General features: G+C 39.2%; 2 protein-coding genes across 2 annotated transcripts in view; one reads left to right on the top strand and one right to left on the bottom strand.

The window, feature by feature from the left end:
- The window catches only part of LOC145501088 (uncharacterized), a 461,598-nt gene that overhangs the window by 312,011 nt on the left and 127,087 nt on the right, over positions 1–22,500 (bottom strand). The gene's annotated exons all lie outside the window — the stretch shown is intronic.
- LOC145501124 (uncharacterized) overlaps positions 1–22,500 on the top strand; it is a 198,112-nt gene that overhangs the window by 89,029 nt on the left and 86,583 nt on the right. The window lies entirely within an intron of this gene.

Below are 22,500 nucleotides of genomic sequence, written 5' to 3'. Positions count from 1 at the left end.
CTGTAAGTGATTCATGGCACAAAAAGTGTCGCGTGATTCAGATTACCCAAAGTATTGGCTTCTGTAACTATGATGTTGATGACAATCTGCATTTAACAGACATCAAAATGACAGAAAATTATAATGGTTCACACAAGGACTGGTAGCTATCGAAATCATGAGTTTGATTGGCTGAAATCAATATTGACTGTGGTCTAGATTTTCCCATTTAGACTGGCATCTAGACTGGTTACATTACTGGTATGTGGTGAAAAAAATTGCAAACTAAAGTACAGAAATATTGACTATTTTCTTCGAAACGGAAGTGCCAAAAAGCCCAATGAGAAAAAAAAAGTAAAGAGGATGAGCACACTTTACAAGATTTAAGTTCAGCTCATTGTCGTTTGCAAGTAAAATGTCAGCTAGTGCAAGCCAGTTACATTAAACAATTGGGTCTCTGTAAAACGCAGACCAGATGGCAGCAGATGGCAGTTGGAAAAATGCAGACAATGAAATTGGGACAGAAAAATGCAGATGATAAAATGAGGATGGAAAAATGTGGATGACAAAATGTGGATGGAAAAATGCAAATGACAACGTTACAGATGATAAAGTCCTTATGAGGGTAAAATAACTATGATGTTCTCTTAGCAACAGCCGATTTTCAATATTTGAGGTAGGGAGAAGTGGAATATCCATCAACAGAATTCAATCATCACAGAAAGTTTACACTGTAGTTGCCTCTGATGGCTGGTGGTGAAAATATTTGTGAGATTGAGGCTCTTTTTGGTGCACTAAAAAGTCAAAGACAAGAATAAACTATTATCAATTCAAAGAGATAAGGTATGATTTAAGATTAAAACCTTTTGATGGATTCAATCCTGAATTATTTTCCTTTTACTTTATTTTATTGTTTTTTTTTTCGACTGGCATAAAAATGTTTTGATCTGTTTTGTTATTGAATTTAAAAAAATTAGATTCTCCCAGCCTAAATTCTTTAAGATGGCCTGGTTTATTTCCAACTAAGGACTGTGGGGAAATGTCCCCTGATAAGGATTTTATCATCCACATTTTCATATCTGCATTGTGTCATCCGCATCTTATCATCTGTATTTTGCCATTTTTCCATCCACATTTTGTCATCTACATTATTCCATCCACATTTTGTAATCCGCATTTTTCCACCTGCCATCCACCATCACACGGTCCACATTTTCCAGAGACCCTAATACATCACAGATAACAACATGTGCTAAACATTTCATTAACACCTGAGTCACACATGTGTATGGAGGTTGGGTGCCAAGGAAACTGGGGGCTAGAGCTGCCGACCCCAAACCCATGGAGCAAGAGCACCCCCAAAAGCTTGCCCAGCCATAAGCCCTGTCCACTGCACCCAGCCCCAGGGCAAGCACCCGTCAGCTGGTCAATCAGCCAATCAAATTTGTGAATTCGGTAGTTCCCAGTCCTTGTGAGACACAGCCATATAATAAATAAGATATGTTAGATCTTATAACCACGCTTTTCAAATTTAACTGTCTTCTTAGCACTACAGTCGTAACGCAGTGCACATTCCAAAGATTCATTGATAACTGTAGACACCATACCACTTGATCAACACAAACTGTATTATTGTACCATCACTCTTGGCCTTTGTGAAATCTTAAATTTAATTTTTTTTCCCATGAGTAAAGTAGGGCTGTACTGTAAGTTGTGGACTGGGTTTTTTCCCCATCGATTTATGGTCCAAGCGCGAAGCACACGGGCCATAAATAGAAGGGGGGAAAAAACGAGGATCCATAACTTACAGTATGGACCGAGAAAATGAGGTTAGTAAGATATTTATTATATCTCTACTGGGCGTCTGACGGCTTTGGGAACAATCTGTATTCACACAGAATGGCTTCAAATTTCTGACGCATCTCGAAAGCTAAACCAGTCAATTTGAAATTGTTAGTAGGTTTTAATACACAATTTCAGAAGTAAAAGAAAGTTTTCAACTTTTATGTGGTAAAAATATTGAGAACACTTGGCGATAAATCACGAAACATTTTGGCAACAAAAACAGCTTTAAATTTTAGTGGGCCGTACAGTAGATTACGGCCCGCTAAATTCACCAATCACAGCGCACATACTAACTGAAAGATATAAAAATAATAATTGAAGGGGTGAGTGCGAAACCATGCTAAGTGACGATTTTGTGTGTGTGGTTTTTTTTTCCTCTAAAGTGCCTGAATTTTTTCATGTGGTTTTCAATTTAATAGAAAAACATCACCCTGTATTTTTTTTCCCTGGTTTACTCTTCGTTTTCAAGAAATAACGTGTAATATCCTCTATATATGCAACTATCTGTGCTAAGGCGATACCTTGGATTCTCTTTTCATTTCCATTAATTGTACTCTGTTTGGACCTCTGCTTTGTTATAAAGTTCTACCAGGCATTTCGCATCATAAACTGCTTCTTGAGAAATCATATCACCTACTGCACTCAATTTTGCAATTAACACCTTGTCTTGCAACTGATGCGCACAGTCGAGAACCCTTGTATCTATATTAAAAGTCAAGGCTTCATGAAGTGTTTCCGAAGAACTTCTACAGAAAAAGCAGCTTTTTTCGGGTTTGGAAGTGGTTGTGCCAGAACACGCCCTTGTAAATTTAGAATGTTGAGGGGATCCAGGCTCTTTTTGTCTTTTCTGTTTTTCTGCTCTTTTTAGCTTCATATTACTAAATTTGTTTCTGCAGGATTTGTGCGATTTTGCTTTTCACTGCATAAGCGTTTCTGCAATCCCTTTACCCTCATCCAGCTTTTCAACATTTAAGAGTACTCGCAAGCTTCCAATTTCACTAAATTGAAGAATGTCACTAGCCGAGGTGTGGTAACCTGTTCCACATTCTATATCCCATCTTCAGGAGTTTCCTGGGCATTGAAGGGGTTCTGAGATCGTTTCCTGACACAAAATGCATTTTGTCCACTCCACACTAGTACCATCATCTCGTTCAGCCATCACGGTTATGTGCGACACATTGAAAACAAGGATTATCAGAGGGAACTTTAGATACATCACATAACAGCAAGCTGTATGTGACATACGAATGAAAGTCAAATGATTGGCCTTTTAATAGCGGTGGAATAGACGGTGCTGATTAAACAATTTTATAACAACTTCCCTCAATATATCTTTTTCATGGGTTTCACGTAATAATTTATCGTGAAAACTGTTTTGAATATAAGGGAAGAGTAGCGCTGATTTAAGCTTAAGGCGATCAGAAAATCAAAGGATAAAATTGGTTAGTGAAAAAGACACTGTTACTGCCAAATATTTTATGGTTTTTAATTTCCTTTCTAGCCTTTAAAGTTTCTTTGTATCGATCATAGGATGTCCTTTTTTGTGGTTATTTTTGTGGATGTGTTTGCCCATGTATGGTAAACGAAACAAAGAAATCTATTATGCTTTGTATTAGGCAATATTTCTTCTAACGCATTCAAAAAAACAAGTTCTAGTCAACGTGTCATCGTGTTAAGATCAAACTCTTAGGCTCAACTCAACGCATGTAAAATCCCTCACGCAGACACAGAAGTAAGTTTTTTCATTATTGAATATCTTTTATTGTCTTTGCATTACCAAACGTTTGTTTCTTAAGTTTGTAGTAGTTTTCTAGCTAGCCTAATTGTAGTTTCTACTTCATTATTTGTTTCTTAGTTTTCAAAACCATTTCACCGTTTTCACCGTTTCTCAATCGTTTCTCAACAACGCTTCTTTACGACGCTTCTATACATCGCTTCGATATTTGATTAGTTACGCTTCGCATCATCTATGTACATTGTTTCGCTTCAATAAATGCTGTTTACAATAAACTGTGTCACAAACATTATTCTGGGGAATGTTTGAAATGTGTTTAGAATATCTGTGACGACGAGAGGATACGTGATTCACAAACCGTCCTGTGAGTAACGTTAAGTTCTGTGCTCACATTCGTTTCGAAAATTCTTGGCTAAAGGCCTCTAACGTCTCAGTACACACCAGTTAACATAAACGCCAAGGTATTATTAAAATGCTTGGTTTGTCTGAATTTTAAGGAAAATGGCCGATTCGAATGAACGTGATATGGAAGGAAACAAACGCACGTGGTCGGACAATGGGGCCTTAGAAAACGTCACAAATACACATGGCAATGACAAAACGGAAGATGATGAATTCATATATGCTAATCTAGACTTCGCTAAAATGAAAGAAATACCGCTCAATGAAGATCTTGATAACGACTCAGAACTAGGAGCCTCGAGCGTAAGGTCTGAAAAACTTACCGAGAAGGGCCAAGAAAAAATTCGGCATCTCAAAAACGACCAAATCACCACATTAAGGGCGGTTTCCCACAAACGGACAGAAATGACTGAATTGATGTGTGACGAAAACAATCTGCATCTGGTAAAGAATTAACTCACCGATCTTGACAGATTATGTCAACAATTTCAAGATGCTTATGATAGACATCTTCATGAATTAACTTTACCGGAAGACAAAGAAAGAGCGGCTCTTCATTTCAGTTCAAAAGAAAGTGAAATTTTCGAATACTGGAAACAAGTGGTGGATTGGATTAGAATCTGCAAAGAATGCCTAAGTGATCAATTAGACTGCCTTTCAGATAAATGCTCGGGCTCGCAGCAAACGCATGTGTCACGCAAGTCACACAAGTCACGCTTGTTGATACGCTTGTCTTCTTCGGCCCGGGCACAAGAAAGAGCAAAGGTTGTGGAGTTATTGGCTGAGAAATCCATGTTGAAAAAGAAGCTAGAACTGGAAGTAGCCAAAAAACAACTCAAGCTTGAACTTGAGATTGCAAAAGCGCAAGCAAGAGAAAGGGCTTTTACCAAAATTGAAGAAGAGGAGAGAATTAAAAAAACTTTGAATGACGACAAAACTGAATTTCTTAACCTTCCGGAAATGAAATCCTCTTCTAATGCAAAATGCGCACTTGCTTTGTTGGCAGCCACAACCATGGTTGGCAGACCTCGTGTTAAAACAGAAAGTGAAACGTGCCATGTAGCCTCACCGTTGAATCCAGCATCTGAATTTTACCTTGCCTTCCCTCGCGAAATCAAAACTGAAACAAAAAGAGAAGATAGTGACAAAGCGCCCAGCCAGACAGATGAAGAAATTCTTAAAGTATTTAAATTTGAACACAAACAAATTCAGCAAATGATCACTTCGCAACGACAATTAGCCACTGCTATATCTCTTCCCCAACCAGAAATTCCAAAATTCAATGGGGATCCAATGGAGTTCAAGACTTTCGTCATGGCATTCGATGCACATATACACTCAAAGGTATTAGTAGCGCGGACAGGCTTTATTATCTTGATCAACATCTTGTTGAACAACCAAAGGAGACGATAGGCAGTTGCCTCCACATCGAGCCAGAAGAAGGATACGAAGAAGTGCAAAAACTTCTCGAAAAGGAGTACGGAGACCCATACAAGGTCTCTACTGCCTACATGCAGAAACTCAGCAACTGGCCATTCATTAAGTATGACGATGCTCCAGCCCTAAAGTGCTCCTCCCTCTCTTATTAAATGCAAGAACGCAATGAAAAGCCTCGCACATTTGACTGTTTTGAATCATCCTCCAAACATGCAGACCGTCATGCAGAAATTGCCAACAAACTTGCAAACAAAGTGGCACGAAACCACAGTAAAGGGCAAACGAAAGGATGGAAAAGTTGCAAGCTTCGTAGACTCGACCGAATTTGTGGAGCACGCAGCTGAATCCGCAAACGACCCGATTTACAGCAAAGACGGGCTTAACAGTGCAAGAACAAAGCCCAAATCGTACAACCCCCCAGACGACAGTAAAAAGTTGCCACCTCCTAAACCCAAAAGTTCCAGCTTTGTTACCAACATGGATATAGATGCCAACTCCTCTCCTCCAAACGGGGCCGGGTCTCCCCACCTAAATATCACGGTTGACTAATGCCCTCTGTGTGATAACCCACATGATCTTGAAGACTGTGAAATCTTCAAGAGAAAATCGGTGATGGAGAGAAGAACGACTCTTATGGAAAAATCCTTGTGTTTTGGCTGCTACAGAAGATATCATGTTTCCAAGAACTGCAAGAAGAAGAGAGTGTGTAAGAAATACAAGAAACCACACCCCACCCTACTGCAAGTGGATGGCTTTTCATTTGTGAAAGAAAGCAGGGCTGACGAAAAGCTAAACGGGAAGACTGTTAAAGTCAACAACGCCTGCACGGATATTCCACACAACGACTATAGCAAAGATATTACTTTGCAAGCTATTCTTCCCGTGATAGTTAAGCAGAAGGAGACCAATAAGGCAGTGAAGACCTATGCCTTTTATGACAATGGAAGTGTAGGTTGCTTCCTTACTGAAAGCCTGAAAAACCACTTGGAAGCAGCAGGTACAAAGACAATGCTGCAGTTATGAACTATGCATGGTCACAGCCTCGTTGAAAGCATCATCGTCAAGGACCTGGTTACTGATCTGGACAGCAGAAATTCTATCGAATTACCGCGAGCTTACACAAGAGACGAGATTCCTGTCGGTCATGACCAGATTTCAGCCCCTGAAATTGTCAGTCGCTTGGATCATCTTAAAGAAATTGCCAATGAAATCCCAGCCTACGATTGCGATTTGGACATTGACCTGCTAATAGGAAGTAATTGCCCAGGTGTGCTTGTTCCGCATAGCGTGGTACCAAACAAGGGCAATGGTCCTTTTGCCTTAAGGCTCAATCATGGCTGGATGGTCAGTGGTCCTCTGCAAGTAACAATGGAACCATTAACAAATAAAGTAACTGTAAACAGGATCGCTGTGAGAGAGGTGGAGAACATAAAAGAAATCGTCAGCCCTAAATCACTACTGAAGATGTTTGAGCTTGACTTCAGTGAGAAAGCCTCAAGCAACCTTCCAGAAGAACATTCCCAGGAAGATAAAGATTTCTTACAAAAGTGTCCAACAGTATCCGGCTTACAGCAGGGCATTATGAAATCCCTCCCCTTTCTGGCAGTCTGAAGTGGATCTACCGAACAATCGAGAACAAGCCGTTAAGCGAGTGCTCTGGCAAAGAAAGAAAATGATCCAGAATAACCAGTACCGCAACAATTATGTAGCCTTTATCAACGAAATAATTAACACAGGTTACGCAGAGAAGGTCCCTCAAGAAACTCTAAAGACAGATCCAAGTAAGGTGTGGTACATACCTCATCATGGCGTCTACCATCCTAAAAAACTCAAGAAGATCAGAGTGGTTTTGGACTGCAGCGCCAAGTTTGCTGGACCGTCCCTGAACGACCAACTACTCCAAGGGCCTGATCTTACCATTTCTCTGGTCGGCGTCCTAACTCGTTTCAGACAAGAGCCAGTGGCCTTCATGGGCGATGTCGAAGCCATGTTCTACCAAGTCATTGTTCCCGTAGGGCAACACGACTTCTTACGTTTCCTGTGGTGGCCAAACAGTGACCTGAATGCTCAACTTGTGGAGTATCGAATGACTGTTCACCCCTTTGGAGCTGTGTCTTTGCCAAGTTGCTCCAACTACGCCCTACGAAAGACAGCAGACAATAATGAAGAAGAATATGAAAGTGCTGTTGCAAGTACGATGCGTCACAACAGATCTTAACAATAAGATCTTTCGCTCAGCCTTTATAATTCTTGCTTTTATAGTTTTAAACAGCTTTACAGTGTGTAAGGGGCTGGAAATGTTACCGCCAAATATTTTATAGTTTTTAATTTCCTTTCTAGCCTTTAAAGTTTCTTTGTATTAATCATAGGATGTCCTTTTTTGTGGTTATTTTTGCGGATGTGTTTGCCCATGTACGGTAAACGAAACAAAGAAATCTATTATGCTTTGTATTAGGTACTATTTCTTCTAACGTGTTCAAAAAAACGAGTTGTAGTCAATGTGTCATCGTGTTAAGATCAAACTCTTAGGCTCAACTCAACGCATGTGAAATCCCTGACGCGGACACAGAAGTATGTTTTTTCATTATTGAATATCTTTTATTGTCTTTGCATTACCAAACGTTTGTTTCTTAAGTTTGTAGTAGCTTTCTAATTGTAGTTTCTACTTTGTTATTTGTTTCTTAGTTTTCGAAACCGTTTCACCGTTTTCACCGTTTCTCAATTGTTTCTCAACAACGCTTCTTTACGATGCTTCTATACATCGCTTTGATATTTGATTCGTTATGCTTCGCATCATCTATGTACATCGCTTTGCTTCAATAAATGCTGTTTACAATAAACTGTGTCACGAACATTATTCTGGGTAATGTTTGAAACGCGTTTAGAATATCTGTGACAACAAGAGGATACGTGATTCACAAACCATCCTGTGAGTAACGTTAAGGTCTGCGCTCACAGACACATTGTTTGCTAAATCAGCCAAGCGAATGATGAAATGTAAATTTGATGAATGAAATTAGAAAGTTGCACAGCCAACCACCAAAAAATCACTTGCTTAGAAAAATGAGTAGAGGAGGTTAAGCTTCTACTTTCTCGTATCAAAGAGCAGTTTTAATGTCCAGAAAGCAAACAGAGTACTTTGTATGAAACCTAGGGAGATCTAAAGTTGCTGGAAAGTTGCCTTAGAAGAAAGAGCATGGCAAAGGTAGCCGAAGTTTTTTCTGTGCTGGCGTGATTTTTATACAATCGTAATAATTCAGGTAATAATTCAGACCAACTTTGTGAATTCAAATCTTAAAAGAAAAATCTTACCTTTGTGTGGTACTCCAACCAAGTAGCAATGAGAGCAATAAGCAATAATATTTTCGAAAACTAACTGAGAGATGTGTTCACCTGCCTCAGTCTACACGTGTGTGGGAATAGTAACCTGGCCGATTACGACACTTTGTTGGTTTCCTCATGCACAGAACAAAAAGTTGAACTTTAATGCATTTTCGGTTACAAAGTTAGAAATATATGAATCTTATAAATTGTGGTTTTGAACCAGTTTGCTGGAAAAGGTGAAATATGGATTTTTTTCTTTCCTCTCACTCTGCTTTCTGAAAAACCCATTCAACAGCCGTCTAAATTTGTTTAGCTAGTGGCCTTGTAATGCGAGGAAAAACAATTTAAAAAGAAGTGTGATAAAAAAAACTGGCTGCAAAAGGAAAGATCGTTTTGAATGTAGATGTTCCCATTTAATAACCCGTGAATACCTAGTACAATTTCTATTTTCAGTAACAGCCTATTTTTTGTTATGTTAATTACTTGAATCCCAATGTTTAGCGCAGCGTTACAGCCCTAAATTGACAACGCTGGAAGAAAATATTATCATTGTAGTGGTCTTATTTCTTTGTCTATTCTGAAATGCATTTCACTCTAAACCATCCATCAATATCAGCGCAGTATCGCTGTGTCAAAATCTTATCAGTTATGTCACAATACTGTGCGTGCAGTCATGTGACCTGTCACATTATCAACTGAAACGACTCCACGATCAAAGAATAGCAGATATATTGAATAATTTTCCACTTTTGTAGGACAGTTGCTCTTTTTATGCAGGACTGTGGCTACTACATGAGAAACAAAATCCCAGCCTTGTTTCCATGCTAGAATTTCAGTTAGCCACCTTAAACCCGCTAAAACTGTAATTATGGGATACTTCCCTGGTGGGTCCATAGCTAATATTGTTCAGTAGGTATGTCCTTATCTATGTGGCAAATTTGGTGCTTTTACCATAAATCTCACAATTCTGTCATATTTTCCACCAATCTGCTGGACTGGGGGAGGGGAATATTTTGCAACATTCTAATCGAGGGCCCTGCCAATACAGGCAAGACATTTTTACTTAATCCGTTCAATACTGTTTACAGTCCTTCACTAATCCCGCCACATCCACTTTCACCTGGATCAGTGCAGACAAGGCAAAGGTCATGGAGCCCAAATTGCCCGCAGAACTTGAGGAGAAAAATAATCGTAGCTAGCGAAGGAAACTATTCGAACGAATGCTCCAGTTGCAAAAACATGATGAACGAGGGCAGGCAGCTGAGAAATACCGTAAAGACGAAAAGGGAAAAGTTCAAGAAGAGAGAAGCACTAAGAGCGGCTCAACTGAAACTGAAAGGTATGTTTAGCATCCAGACGAATGATTATGGATCTTCATGTATTTCCTGCCATTTTAAAATATGGTGTGGGATGCAATGATTGTTTCCTTTAGAACCTCCATCGCCTCAGTGTGAAATGACTGGTGGTGAAGTATTTCATTTTAGTCCCCAATTAGTGTGTAATTTTTGTGGATGTTTTTATTTGTCGGTTTTTATGGGTGTGTTTTGATGTTCATTTTGTATCTTTGTTTCAGGGTCTCCATGAGGGGCACAAATCTTCGCACGAAACCCAAACATATTTATTTTTTTTGTCACAATTGTTGTTGCTGTTTAGATTTTGCCACAGCTGCAAGCATGATAATCCAATAGTGGACATAGACCAGGTTGGAACAGAAGCAGTTGTGACAACCAACTGCTCAAATCTCAAATGCCCAAACCAAGGCATACATGGCACAGCCAGCCGATGATACCTGGAACGAACCTGCCAGCTGCAATTCTGCTAGCTGGAGGGTCAGCATCAAAAGTAGTCACTATCTTTTCTTGTATGGGTCTTGGCCGCATATCACTTAACACATTCTTCAAATATCAAGGGGTAGGTAAATTCACAAAAAAAACTAAAAAAAATTACTATTGAAAAATTATTATTAATAGACAATTTTGGCTATTTTCTTTTTGAACAAGCTATTTCCAACAATTCAACTATAATGACAGACATACAAGAAAAAGATGCCGGACAAGATAAAAAGCATCAGAGAGGGGATCATCATAGCAGGTGACGGTCGCCATGATAGTATCGGACACTCTGGAAAGTTTGGTGCCTACACCATTTTTAGTGCAGAGTGCACTATTGGGATGGTTATGGGAGCTGCCTGCCGCTAAGGAACTAAGGTGCTATGGTGCTATTGCCCTATGGCGCTAAGGTGTAAACTTTAATGTTTGTTTAATTAATTAATTTCAATTAATTAATTAGTCTAGAGGCAAGGAAGTAGTGGAGGTGGCATGGGAAAGGTACATGTGTACTCTACATAAAACACATTCCATCGCCATCACTTAAGTTTGAACATTGCAAAGCTATATTTGTTTCAGGTAACCCCTTGCTCTCCTTGTGGTACCATTCTCCTTAGAACAAAACTAATTTGCTCTAAACCCATGTGTAGATTAGTTAGCGTTCATGGCTTCTATATTAGGTGAAGGATACATTGCATACGGAATCACGCACAACTGTTGAGTGGTTTCCCTTATGGTGGAACTAAACATGTAAGACGCACGCATCATTAGTGTTATACACTATCTTTCCACGCAGGATTTTATGTCATGCCATGTGACCAAGGATGGCGGTTATTTTTCAGGTAGCGTCAATTGTCCCTTTTTATTGCAAAAGTGAAACACTCTGGCTGCGTAGCTTATAGAATTACAAAAAGGTCGGTTCAACAAATATCATCAGCTGTTTTCAATCTACAATAGTGTGCTTGTCAGGGTTCTAATGTATTGCTTCTCCTTAGCGGCTTGTTTATTTCTTGCCTTAATTGTGTCTGTAAGAGACAGACCAAATTGCCCAAATCCCCAAATTGCAAATTTGTAACAAAAGAGACCAGGAAAATGCTCAAATATTGCTGCAGACTCCGTGGCACCTAATGAAAGTGCAAATTAATTTAATCCGTCTTTGAGGAGACTCGTTCATATCGGCCAAGTAGTGCTGTTTATCTTCAATACTTTTCGTTGAAATGCTTCTCAGCCATCAATATTGTTTTGTGTTAATTTTGAATTGTTTTACTGTTAACAACAAAGGTAGCAGCAGAAAAAGAAAGTGGTATCCGTGACTGACAATTAAATTAGTTCTTATTCATTGGTAAAAATTTGCATTTTTAGTAAAACAACATTGTTTCTGTTCCGTTTCTTCATCACTACATCAGATATTTAACTTTCTTTCACTTATCTCCAAAAAAACAAGGACATCTTCCGTATGTTTTGGAGAAAACAAGGGTTTCATATTACATGCCTTTGCGAGGAAAACAAAAGTATCAAGTTACAAAGTTGGCGTGAAGAGCTAAATTGTCACGTTTGCTGCTTCAACGTATTATTGAATTTAAAATGAACGAAAATCAACGTAAACCACCAGTAGTAATTAATTTGTGCATAGTTTTTAGACCTTGAATGAAAATACAACCTTGAAACATACACACTGCAAAGGGGAAAAGCCCTAGCAGACTACCAAGGTAGACACAAACCGGAAGTGAACCGAGCAGGGGTGAGTACTTATGGGACTACTGTGCCAGAGCTATCAATTGCGCTCTGCACTATCTGAGATTGTCTCACTAGTTTCTGCACCCACGGCACGAAAAATTGGATTTACTCTAAATTTGATCCAGATCAAAGTCGAGGTCAAATATGATCATAGCTTTGATCCAAACTTTGATGCGCGTCAAATGTGTGTCAAAACTGTCATGGCTTTGCCGATACCTTTGATCCTTGTCAAAGAAGAGGGCAAAGGTGATCTTAACTTTGACTCCACCTTTGACGCATGTCAAAGGAGGAATCAAATATATTATGGATTTGCCATACATTTGATCCCTGTCAAAGGCGAGGTTAAACATGTCAATAGCTTTGACTACAGTTTTGACGCACGTTAAAGGCGTTCAAAGGCACCACGGCTTTGCATACCTTTGATCTCTTATGTCAAAGGCGTTCAAAGGCGCGATGGCTTTGTACACCGTTGAAATCCTTGTTAAAGGTGTGATCAAATATGTTTATCGGGTTGATTTTGTTTAAGGTGTCTATCAAAGTCAAAATCTACTGACGAAATATAATATACTAATTGCTTTTTGGTCACTACTGTTTGATTGTTAAAATAATATATCTCCAGATACATAAGCTTTAAAAATTCGTTGTTTTTAGCGCAATTTTTGTGTTTGTGTGCGAGCCTGAATAAATGAAGTCAAAATTGTAATATTGTTATCTCTCTTGATATTACAGGGTTCATACCCTTTTTCAGAAACAAATTTCCAGGACTTTTCCAAGGCTCAGATTGATTTTTCCAGGACTCTAAAATTCACATTAACCCTTTCACTCCCAAGATCTCAATGCTAATTCTCCATACTGTCTGTCGTATTTTTCAAATTTTTTACTTGTGTTCAGTTTAACAGATTTCCAGAACTTTCCAGGACCAGTAGCCTTTTTCTAGGACTTTCCAGTCCTGGAAAATGCCACAACAAAATTCCAGGACTTTCCAGGTTTTCCAGGACCCGTACGAACCCTGTGATAAGCCTAGGTGCTTCTGAGGAAAACAATGGCAACATTCGGGCTTCTTCAACACTAAGAATATCAATACTCAGAATAAAATTTACAAACAGTGAAAAAGTCTTAAATAAGTTACAAAACAATAGCATACAAAGAGAACAAAGAAATAAAAAAATATTTCACATTAGATTACATAAGAATTACGTAATAATAAAAATAGCAAAACGCCCACTAAAAAGCAAATAAAATAAAATAAAATACAGCAACAAGATGGTGTTAATTGTAGCGAATCCTATTCCTGGAATTAAACTCGCACCTTTTGTTGAGTCCATGACAGGCAATTTCAAAAAATGGAATGCAATCCAAATGCAGGTTATATTATTTGTAGCTTTTCCTAAGATTGGGTGTAGTCAAACATTATCCAGAATACTGGCAAGAGCTAAACACACAGACTAAATTTTAATTCAACGCCTTATTAAATAAAGGAACTCTAGATACCAATGCCTCATGCATTAATAAGGTATCCAATAACGAATTCTTAAATATGACCACATGGCCAACATTAATAACAAAGTGAAGTGTTAAATGACTAAATGTCCAACAACAAAATATTCAATGTCAGTGTCCACTGATATAGCAAGGTGTGTATTAATTACAAAACTGTTCAGTGATAATATAATGTCTACTAAAAACAACTCCTTTAAGTTGATTCCATAACCAAAAAAAACTAATTATACTTTAAAAGCCCTATTTACAGCAAATAAATAGCGAAGCAGATAATGCCTCACAAAAACTATTTCCTTAGATAACAATCAATTAAAGGCCACCTATTTAACAGAAAGACTAAAGCTTAAAGATGACCATAAATTTATATAACATTGAAGTCGTCAATTTCTCAGTTGCAATTTCAGTTGTATTTACTATCTTTACATGCCAAACGTGCACGGTTTTATTTGCCGATCCCGTTAAACGGAAATCATCTAGCTACTTTAATGATGCTCCTGCACTGTAAAAAAATAAATTTTACGCGAGCAATCTCTCTCTTTCCAATCTCCACATGCGACTAATGATTTTCAACAATTCACTGACCATTTACCCGGTACAATAAAGCAATTTTCGATTGAGTCCCGTGAAACCTCTACCAAAGTAATCTCTCTAGCCAGTCACAAAGAGACAGAGAAATAGTAACCCCTGCTGATTTTTCGCGATACGTACGTACCCCGCATAGTATAACATCTTCTCTGTGCTATCCTTAATTAATTAGAACACGCGTTACAGGAAATGTTCCTTCCATATACCTTACTCATTAAATAATGGCTTTTGCGTTTTGGCTAGAAGATCAGGTTAACAAACACGGAAAGTAAATAACACTGTGTTAAAAAATTTGAATAATGACCATGTTGAAATATGTCTCTATCTTTCTTTTTGCTTTCAGGTTTTCTTTTTCTTTTTTTTTCAACTTTTTGCTCAAACAATAATATGGACCTTTCTTGTGTTATGGCGTGACATTTAGTGTTGTTCAATTCTTTCCTTATCTACACACATTTACACACATTTCAAGACCTGACGGTGAGGCTATTTGCATAGCTTGTGATCTCCCATACGAATGTCTCTTGATGACCCTAAGGCCAGACCGGAGAACATCTAGCCCAGCATAGCGGCTATTTATGAATACACTCATATAGCAAACCTTATTTTTCCTGATATGACGGACTCTTGATTTTCACTGTTACAGATAAAAGTGCTTAAACTGTATTGTACAAATTCTTGTTCTTAGGCATTCTTGTTTGGATTAAAAATATAACTCAAACAATGGGATAAACATGGTAAACCAAAATATCTATTTAGCCAACATACATCTTCAGAAGGAACCGTAACAATTTTTGACAACTATATATACCGTTGTAAGTTATTATTAAAATGCGTTTGTCAAGCTCCGACGGCCTAAGAACAAGAGTCTGAATGATACAGTTTAAAACGCTCTTATCCGTAACAGCGAAAATAAATAGTGTGCGCTATAATTTTAAATTTACAAGTGCTTTAACTCTGAATGGTTTTTAAACTAACCACGGCAATCATCCTAAACGAACGAGATTTTCCTTGAGATAGGACAAACCACAAGAACGTTTTCTCCTTTGACCTTCTGGAATGCAGGCACAAATTTAGATTTAATCCTCTGCACTGGAAGGAATGAAGCTGGCCCTAGTTGCTCAAACTGATCTTTGCAACACACCTTCAACGGCTGACCAAAATAACACTGCTCCGGGTGACTTTCGTACCACATAACATAAGCGAGAAGAAAACATCGGTATTCGCCACCAATGCAGACATTCTGTCGTATGTAGAACTTCACGCAACCTGCTCTTGGTTCCGATGTGCTAATATCAATTCGCCCACCTGCGGAAACCCATGATGCCAAAATGTAAGATGAACGAAGTGACCTGGAATCCGAAGAGCCATATCGCTCGCCACCAATTTCTACAGAGGAAAACCTTTCAAAATTTCCAAAGACACTTTCTTCCTGGACATCTGGGCACAAATACTTGTACATCTGCCAGAGGTATGGAACTTCGTGCTCCTCTAGACAATCCAGGCATGATGGTGGTAGACATCGATAGAGCGAAACTTCATTCCACAGATGGGTTCTTTGCACTGGACCATTGCACAGCGAAGCAAGCGCACGGAACAACTGTACAGGTTCAACTTCAATTTCTCCCAGTGTTCCTGTCTGACCAGCTGTTTGAAAAAGAGACTCGAAATCGCTGCGAAAGGAATCAGGAAAGGAAATCTCTTGAACAGATTGGTCACGAAGAAATTTCCTCATCAGCTGCAGCTCAATCGAGCGATTATTTGTTTGAAAACCTCCCATGCCATTGTACCTTTCGAAAGAGAACAGCCAGAATGCGTACACAGGACCAAAGTCCAGCACACATTCACAAAGGTGAGTGTGCATGTGCATGTTGGGTGTCACTCGTTCTGCACCGTACAGTCTTTCAAACTGAACACAAAATGTCTTTAAAAGGGAATCAGCTTTCAATGTGTCACTGATGGTAATGAATGGGCTGCAAAGTATGGAGCATGCAAGAACAAAAGCTCTCCACACTTCAAGATGATCCTCTGGAAGTTCTCCTTTAAGAGCGTAAAGTGACATGACCAAAGTCCAGGTCTTCCACTGATCGGCCGTAAAACCTCCGAAACTAAATGCAATTTTGTTTGGCAAACGGCCAAGACTCGCTGGAAAACGCACTTCGTCAACCTTCTGTTGAATTTTTTTCAATTGGGCCTCTGAAAGTAACGGCTTAGCCCCGTCAAGCCAGACATTTTGCATGATGCGCTTTGCACTGCTCATAAAAAGATTGTGCATAGGGTCGACAACTGTGAATCGCACACAATCAAAGTAGGGCAGGCACATTAGTTCAGTAAATCGTGTTCCGTATTTACTTTCAATAGACTGTTTATCTTTCATAGTTTCTTGATTAAGTGCTTCTTGTGCCTCTTTTCTGTGTTCTGCATTTGTTCTCTTTTCACACGTATCAAATCCACCATAGTTCCGTTTATCACCAAAGCCACCTTCGAATGTTTTTTTGCATTTGCTACATCCTTTCCTGGCTGCAAAGCTGAGGAAACCGCTGACCTGTTTTAGAGAGAGAAACAAATTATATAAATTTTATTATCACTAATTTAATCAAGTAGAAGCAACTATTATTGATCGAGTTTGTATTGGACATGAAACAGTGCATCTTTTGCCCTTAAATTTAAGTCTAAATGTTAACAAATAAATTATAGAAATTCGCGTGATGTCGCACTGTGTACATGTGACGATAACCTCACGTGAAAAAGTTGGGCTGTGCATTAGAATAAAAGTATATTGACGTAAATAAATTTTAGGTAAGTGTTTGGATAGATCTTTTGTTTATGTCACTTGGCTGGAAGAGTTAGCGTTTTCCTGTGTTGGCTCACCTTTAGAGGAATATATGTATTTCTACCATGCCATTGAAAATAGGCTACAATGTACTTATTTGACAGTGTTGGCCAATGTTCTTATTTTCTGTGCACGGTACAAGTGGGTCGTTTGCTTAGTATGCAGAGAGTACGCAAATTAATCTGCCTCAAAGAAACGGCACTCACTGGGATTGCTTAATTCTTCTTAAGGTAAATATAATAATTTGGATAAGGAGGAATCAGCAATTACAGAGAAATTCAATGAAATCTTCTGACTCCCGTACGAATAGCAAATACAAGTCGCCATACGGGTGCCGTACGAATAGCCACTGCGAACTTAATTTGCCGAACTTTATTTAGTTTAAACCAAATCACATGAAAATGTCAGTGATTTTCCGGCAAAGGGAAAACTGCTTATAAAATACGTTATAATAATTTATGCATTAGGTTAGGCTCATGAAAAGTTCGACGTCTGAATCAAAGCCGTTCCAAAGCCGAAATTCCCGGCTGAGCTAGGCGGGAAGAACGGCTGGGCCGTTCCAAATTCGAATAGCCGTTCTTAATTGATTCAAACGCCGAACTTTTCATGTACTTAATTCAACGTATTTGGTTCGGCTCATGGAAAGTTCGGCGTCTGAACTGGGCCTAATTATAAGTCGCAACTAAATTAAAGTAATGTTAGTATTGTAAGTAATGGTAGTTAGTATTGTAAATAATGTGTGTATTCCAATAAAAATTTGTTCTTTGGAGAAAAAAAAAGTTTAAGGGGACAAAACAATATTGCATGCTATAATCTAAATGATTGCCTGACATCATTTAACCATTCACAATTACCTGAAAAGCACGCAAAGAAACACAATACCTCAGTCCCTAACATTGTACAGTTTACAATTCTTTAATGTCTATTTGCGGATACCTGATCATCAGGTCAACTCATCAAGTAGTGTCAAACACCCGAAAGCTTCAACTTAATACTACTGAAAATGCACACCAAAAGGAAATACTTCAAAAAGCTGCGGCAACCTTCTTCCTATTCAAACCAACGTTGGCTTGGAAAGCTAGAGCTATGACACGACATTTATCTTCCAAAAGCTTGCCGAATTCCTAGTATGAATCACTCCATGTGGCTGATATTGGGATGGTAATGGTTCATGCACTAGTTGCATGAGCTGAATGACCGAGGAAAAAACCGGTGCTGGCCAGCCTGTCAGGAAACTCTCCTTTGAAGGAAACGCAGAACGAACAAGCCATTATCGCGGTGCGATGGTAGTATTTCAGTTGATGGTGTTGTTTCCTGGAGGTTGCACCGCTTGTAAACTGGAATACCCTGCGCTAACTTTAAACTCTCATCCACAAAGTTGGGCTCAAGAGGGATCGTAAGTCAAACTTTTAGCATTTGAGACCAGTGCAGTTGTTGCCTCCGGCTGAACGCATACTTTCGTTCAACTAGGATATTTTAGCCGGCCCTCCAAATCGAAAACAGCCACGCTGCTCTGGGAACTAATTAATCGTAAGCAAACCGCCAGCCATGGTGGAATTGACGATCTTTCTTTTTCGCTCCTTGATCGAGTGAATATAATTGTCACAGGGTACCTTTTTCCCGTTGAGTCTGAGAAGCGATGGCTTTCGATCGACTCCAAGCCGCTTTTCGTGCTTTCAGCATAGTACGCAAACTTGTCAAATTCGATTCTAAAGCAAGCTTGAACTGCTGAAGTGAAAACATGTCACATGTGTGTGTGTACATTACGGCTGCAGTCTCCACCCACCTCGATCCTCTTTATCAGCGAATATATATATAGAAGTTCCGAAGACCTTGAAATTGTCAAAACCCCACCTTAATATATTTTGGCCCGGGACTTGCGCATGATCTGAGAAGAGGAGGGACGAATACCACTGGCAGTTATGAGATTTTACTAACAGGGTTGCGACTTACTCCTTGATAACACTGGTGAAACTAGCTTTCACTGTAAATAATGAATAATAAGCTAGGAAAAATGTAACTTCGCTAACAATATAAAAAGAGGAGTTTAGACTCCACAGCCACTAGATGTTGGTAACTCTATTCTATAAACACATGGAATATCTGAGCTCTAATTTAATCACCGCAGGCGACTTTTGTTGAAACAACTGAACGAGTACATTTGCAAGTTGGAGAAAATCAATTATAAGTAAACGCATCTTCATGAGCCATGAGCGCTGGCGGCGATGAATGACTGGGTTAACACCGCCCCTTACTCGACCTTGATAATACAGCGAAAGAAAATCAAGTCGAGTATAGTCAACTTCTCACCTATAAATATAAATAATAAAATTTGGCATCACTCTTCCAAAAAGGAAGGTAATCTGGCTACTAGTGTACATGTAAATGTGTACTGACAGATTGCCCTTTCTTTCTTCACCCGATTTTTCGTTACACTTGTGTTCCTGTGTTTCTTTCAAAATTCGAGTTTTGTGGTCATTGTGTAGTAGTAACAAACTAAACTGAAAAAGTGCTGAAAAATACTTGAAACTGGCAGTTCAGATTTCTCTTGTCAACTACAATTTTGAATGACCACGTGTTTGCTTAATTTAATTTGTGATCCGTAAGAGGAGAGACGATAAAAGAGATCGGACGTGCCTACCTTTCTAGCCGCTGGCAAATCCGAGGCGACACAAAGAAGAACTCCCTTCACAATTTCACTGCCAACGAGCCAACCTTCCCATAACACAAGGAGTTCGTCCACCAAGGGGCTAAGGTAGGTATTAATATTGCCAGATGGTTCATGAGGTCCTGGGATGACGCCGACAAGTATAACGTTTTCAATTTTGAACCGTTCATTTCTGGGCAAGTTCATCACAACGAGATAAATCACACCAACACTGTACCTTGCCAACTTGAAGGGCTGGAACCAGTCTACGTTAAGCATTAAAGCAAGAGACCTCTCTCCGGCGAGTAAAGGCTCCCCATCTACAAACAAAAACTCACACCATACTCTCCCATCAACAACGTCCGCAAGGATTTCCGACACCGAATTTAATTCCCGTCCTGTTTTCCATAAATTACACTTACTCCAAAAGTCCTTTCTGCATAGAAAACTCTTTAAGGTATCCAAAATTTTCATGTAACTATAAACTTTATGGGGGTAAAGTCGTATCGAACCATCTTTCAGTCATACTTCTTTCAAAAGATGTCCCCCATTTAACTCTCCACAGGTGGCGCGAAATCTTCGATGTCGGTGGTTCGGGAAGGGGCGATGTGAGCACTTCTTTGGAATTCGTCGCCGGCCAATGGTAACAAAACAGTCAGAGAAATCATAAAGAGAGTGGCAGTTCGGACAAACAACGTACTTCATAAACCTGTCTCGGTCTAGCCCAAGTCTCTTCCTAATAAAATAAACAGAGGTAGGCAAAAACATAACAACACCTCCAAACCAAGGGGCATGACGTTGGCATACGGTAAATAAAGTGTTCAAGAATCTCAGCATGAGTTCTAACGCACTATCTGATATTTGGAACTGGGCAATCCAAAACAATAGAAACAAACATATCCACTTCACCAGAGCCAGCTGGACAGAAAATCTGCCTTCATCTTCTGCTTCGACTGAAAGTGACGTGGCCGGTCGCCGTCCGTCTAAATCCTCGTCGTTAAAATCAGTCACGATATCTTCTCTAGCATCCTCCCAGAACTCTAGCGTACTTCTAGCTTTTTCCGTGTCCACCTCCATGTAATCGATTTCTTCTGCTGCTGCTTCGTTGTCAAATTCGAAGCCTGCAAACCCAGAGGCACAGTCGTACATTTCACCGTCCTCATGACGACGATTTGGAACTGTATTTTGGTCGGATTCCTCGTCCGAGGAAGAATACTCCTCCCATGAACCTGTCTTCTCGTTCAAATGTAACTCTTTATGCCTTCTGTATGTTCGTGGAGCAACAAATTCTCCACAATGAGGACAGAGAACCTCGTTCATTTCCATTTTAAGCAGATTATCAACTGTTAACGGATCGCGGAACTGAAAATGCACGTGAACTTTAAAAAAATCTATTTAAACATAACGTTTACTCACAGTCCTCTATAAAAGGTCCTCATTCCTAAATATGGGTTAAGACACAAATGTTCCCGTATATTCCTTTTATGGAAGACAGCTATTAAAACGCGGGAAAACTAATCTTTTCTGTCTGAGAAAACCTTCAAAACTTCTCCATTGTGGACAAACAGACCTTTTTTCCCCTTTGTGATTATGACTCTGGACCCAAGAAGGCAAATGGCATCTCAGAGGGCAAATCCTCTTCGTTCTACATCAGAATTGCAAAGTGAGGATCCAGAAGGGGATAGCGGAGTCGGAGCTTTGTTAGCAATAATAGCACGACAAAACGAAGATATTTTAAGTAAGTTAACAGCTCCCCAAGACAGAGGGGAAGAAGTCAACAACTCAAGAAAACATGTGCCTAAAAAACTGGAGGTAAGTTTTGAGTTATTTTGCTTTGAATGAACCTCTTTCATCTTATATCATCTGAACAAAAGACCGCAAGCTCAAGTTTACATGTACGGCGAGAACCTGTCCAGCACGGTGCACCACTTCGACAAAACTGAAGCTGGAGCGTTAAGCTTGGTTTAATGAATTAAATAGTTCATCTCAATGACGAAAAGTTAAAAGGTCTTCTCTTATGTTAACGGTCTTCCTAATACATGTAGACCTATTCAGATTCTGGGGAAGGAGTTCAATATAAAAATTTTGTAACCAAAATTTCATTCATTAGTTGATCCCATGATACAACTTTAGAGATTTGAGGATCAATTTAGTACTTCCCCTGAGTTGGGAAGTCAAAGAAGTAAAGAAATATCACGCAGGTTTCTCATGTATCAGAACCACTGCAGTATGCTTTCATCTTCCACAACACAAAGCCATAATTCTCATTATAAAGGTGTCTGTAATAAAAGTTAAGTATCTCACGGAGAGATAAAGTGCATTGGTGATGTTGAAGATACTGCTGATGCTGGCTAACGGCGAGGATGGTGACCAGGTATATTTGGGAATTTTTAGAAGAGGTCAGGCAGTCAAAAAAGAGTATAGCATGCACGATTAACTTAAATTCAATTCGGCTGAGAGGCAGTGTGAGACATGTTTTACAACGTGGTTAACTATTTAATTTTACTAACCTAATGTAATAATATACATGAAAAAATTACTCGATTCTGATTGGCTGAAAGCAGTGCAGTTCAAGTGTAACACCACTCCAAAAAGTGTAACACCAGTGCAAATTACACATCGCAATTCTGAGTTATGATTGGCTGAAAGACCA

The sequence above is a fragment of the Orbicella franksi genome, chromosome 10, assembly GCF_964199315.1.
Source record: "Orbicella franksi chromosome 10, jaOrbFran1.1, whole genome shotgun sequence".
Classification (NCBI taxonomy): Eukaryota; Metazoa; Cnidaria; class Anthozoa; order Scleractinia; family Merulinidae; genus Orbicella; species Orbicella franksi.
The sequence above is the reverse complement of the archived record's forward strand: the minus strand, read 5'-3'. Positions and strand labels throughout refer to the sequence as shown.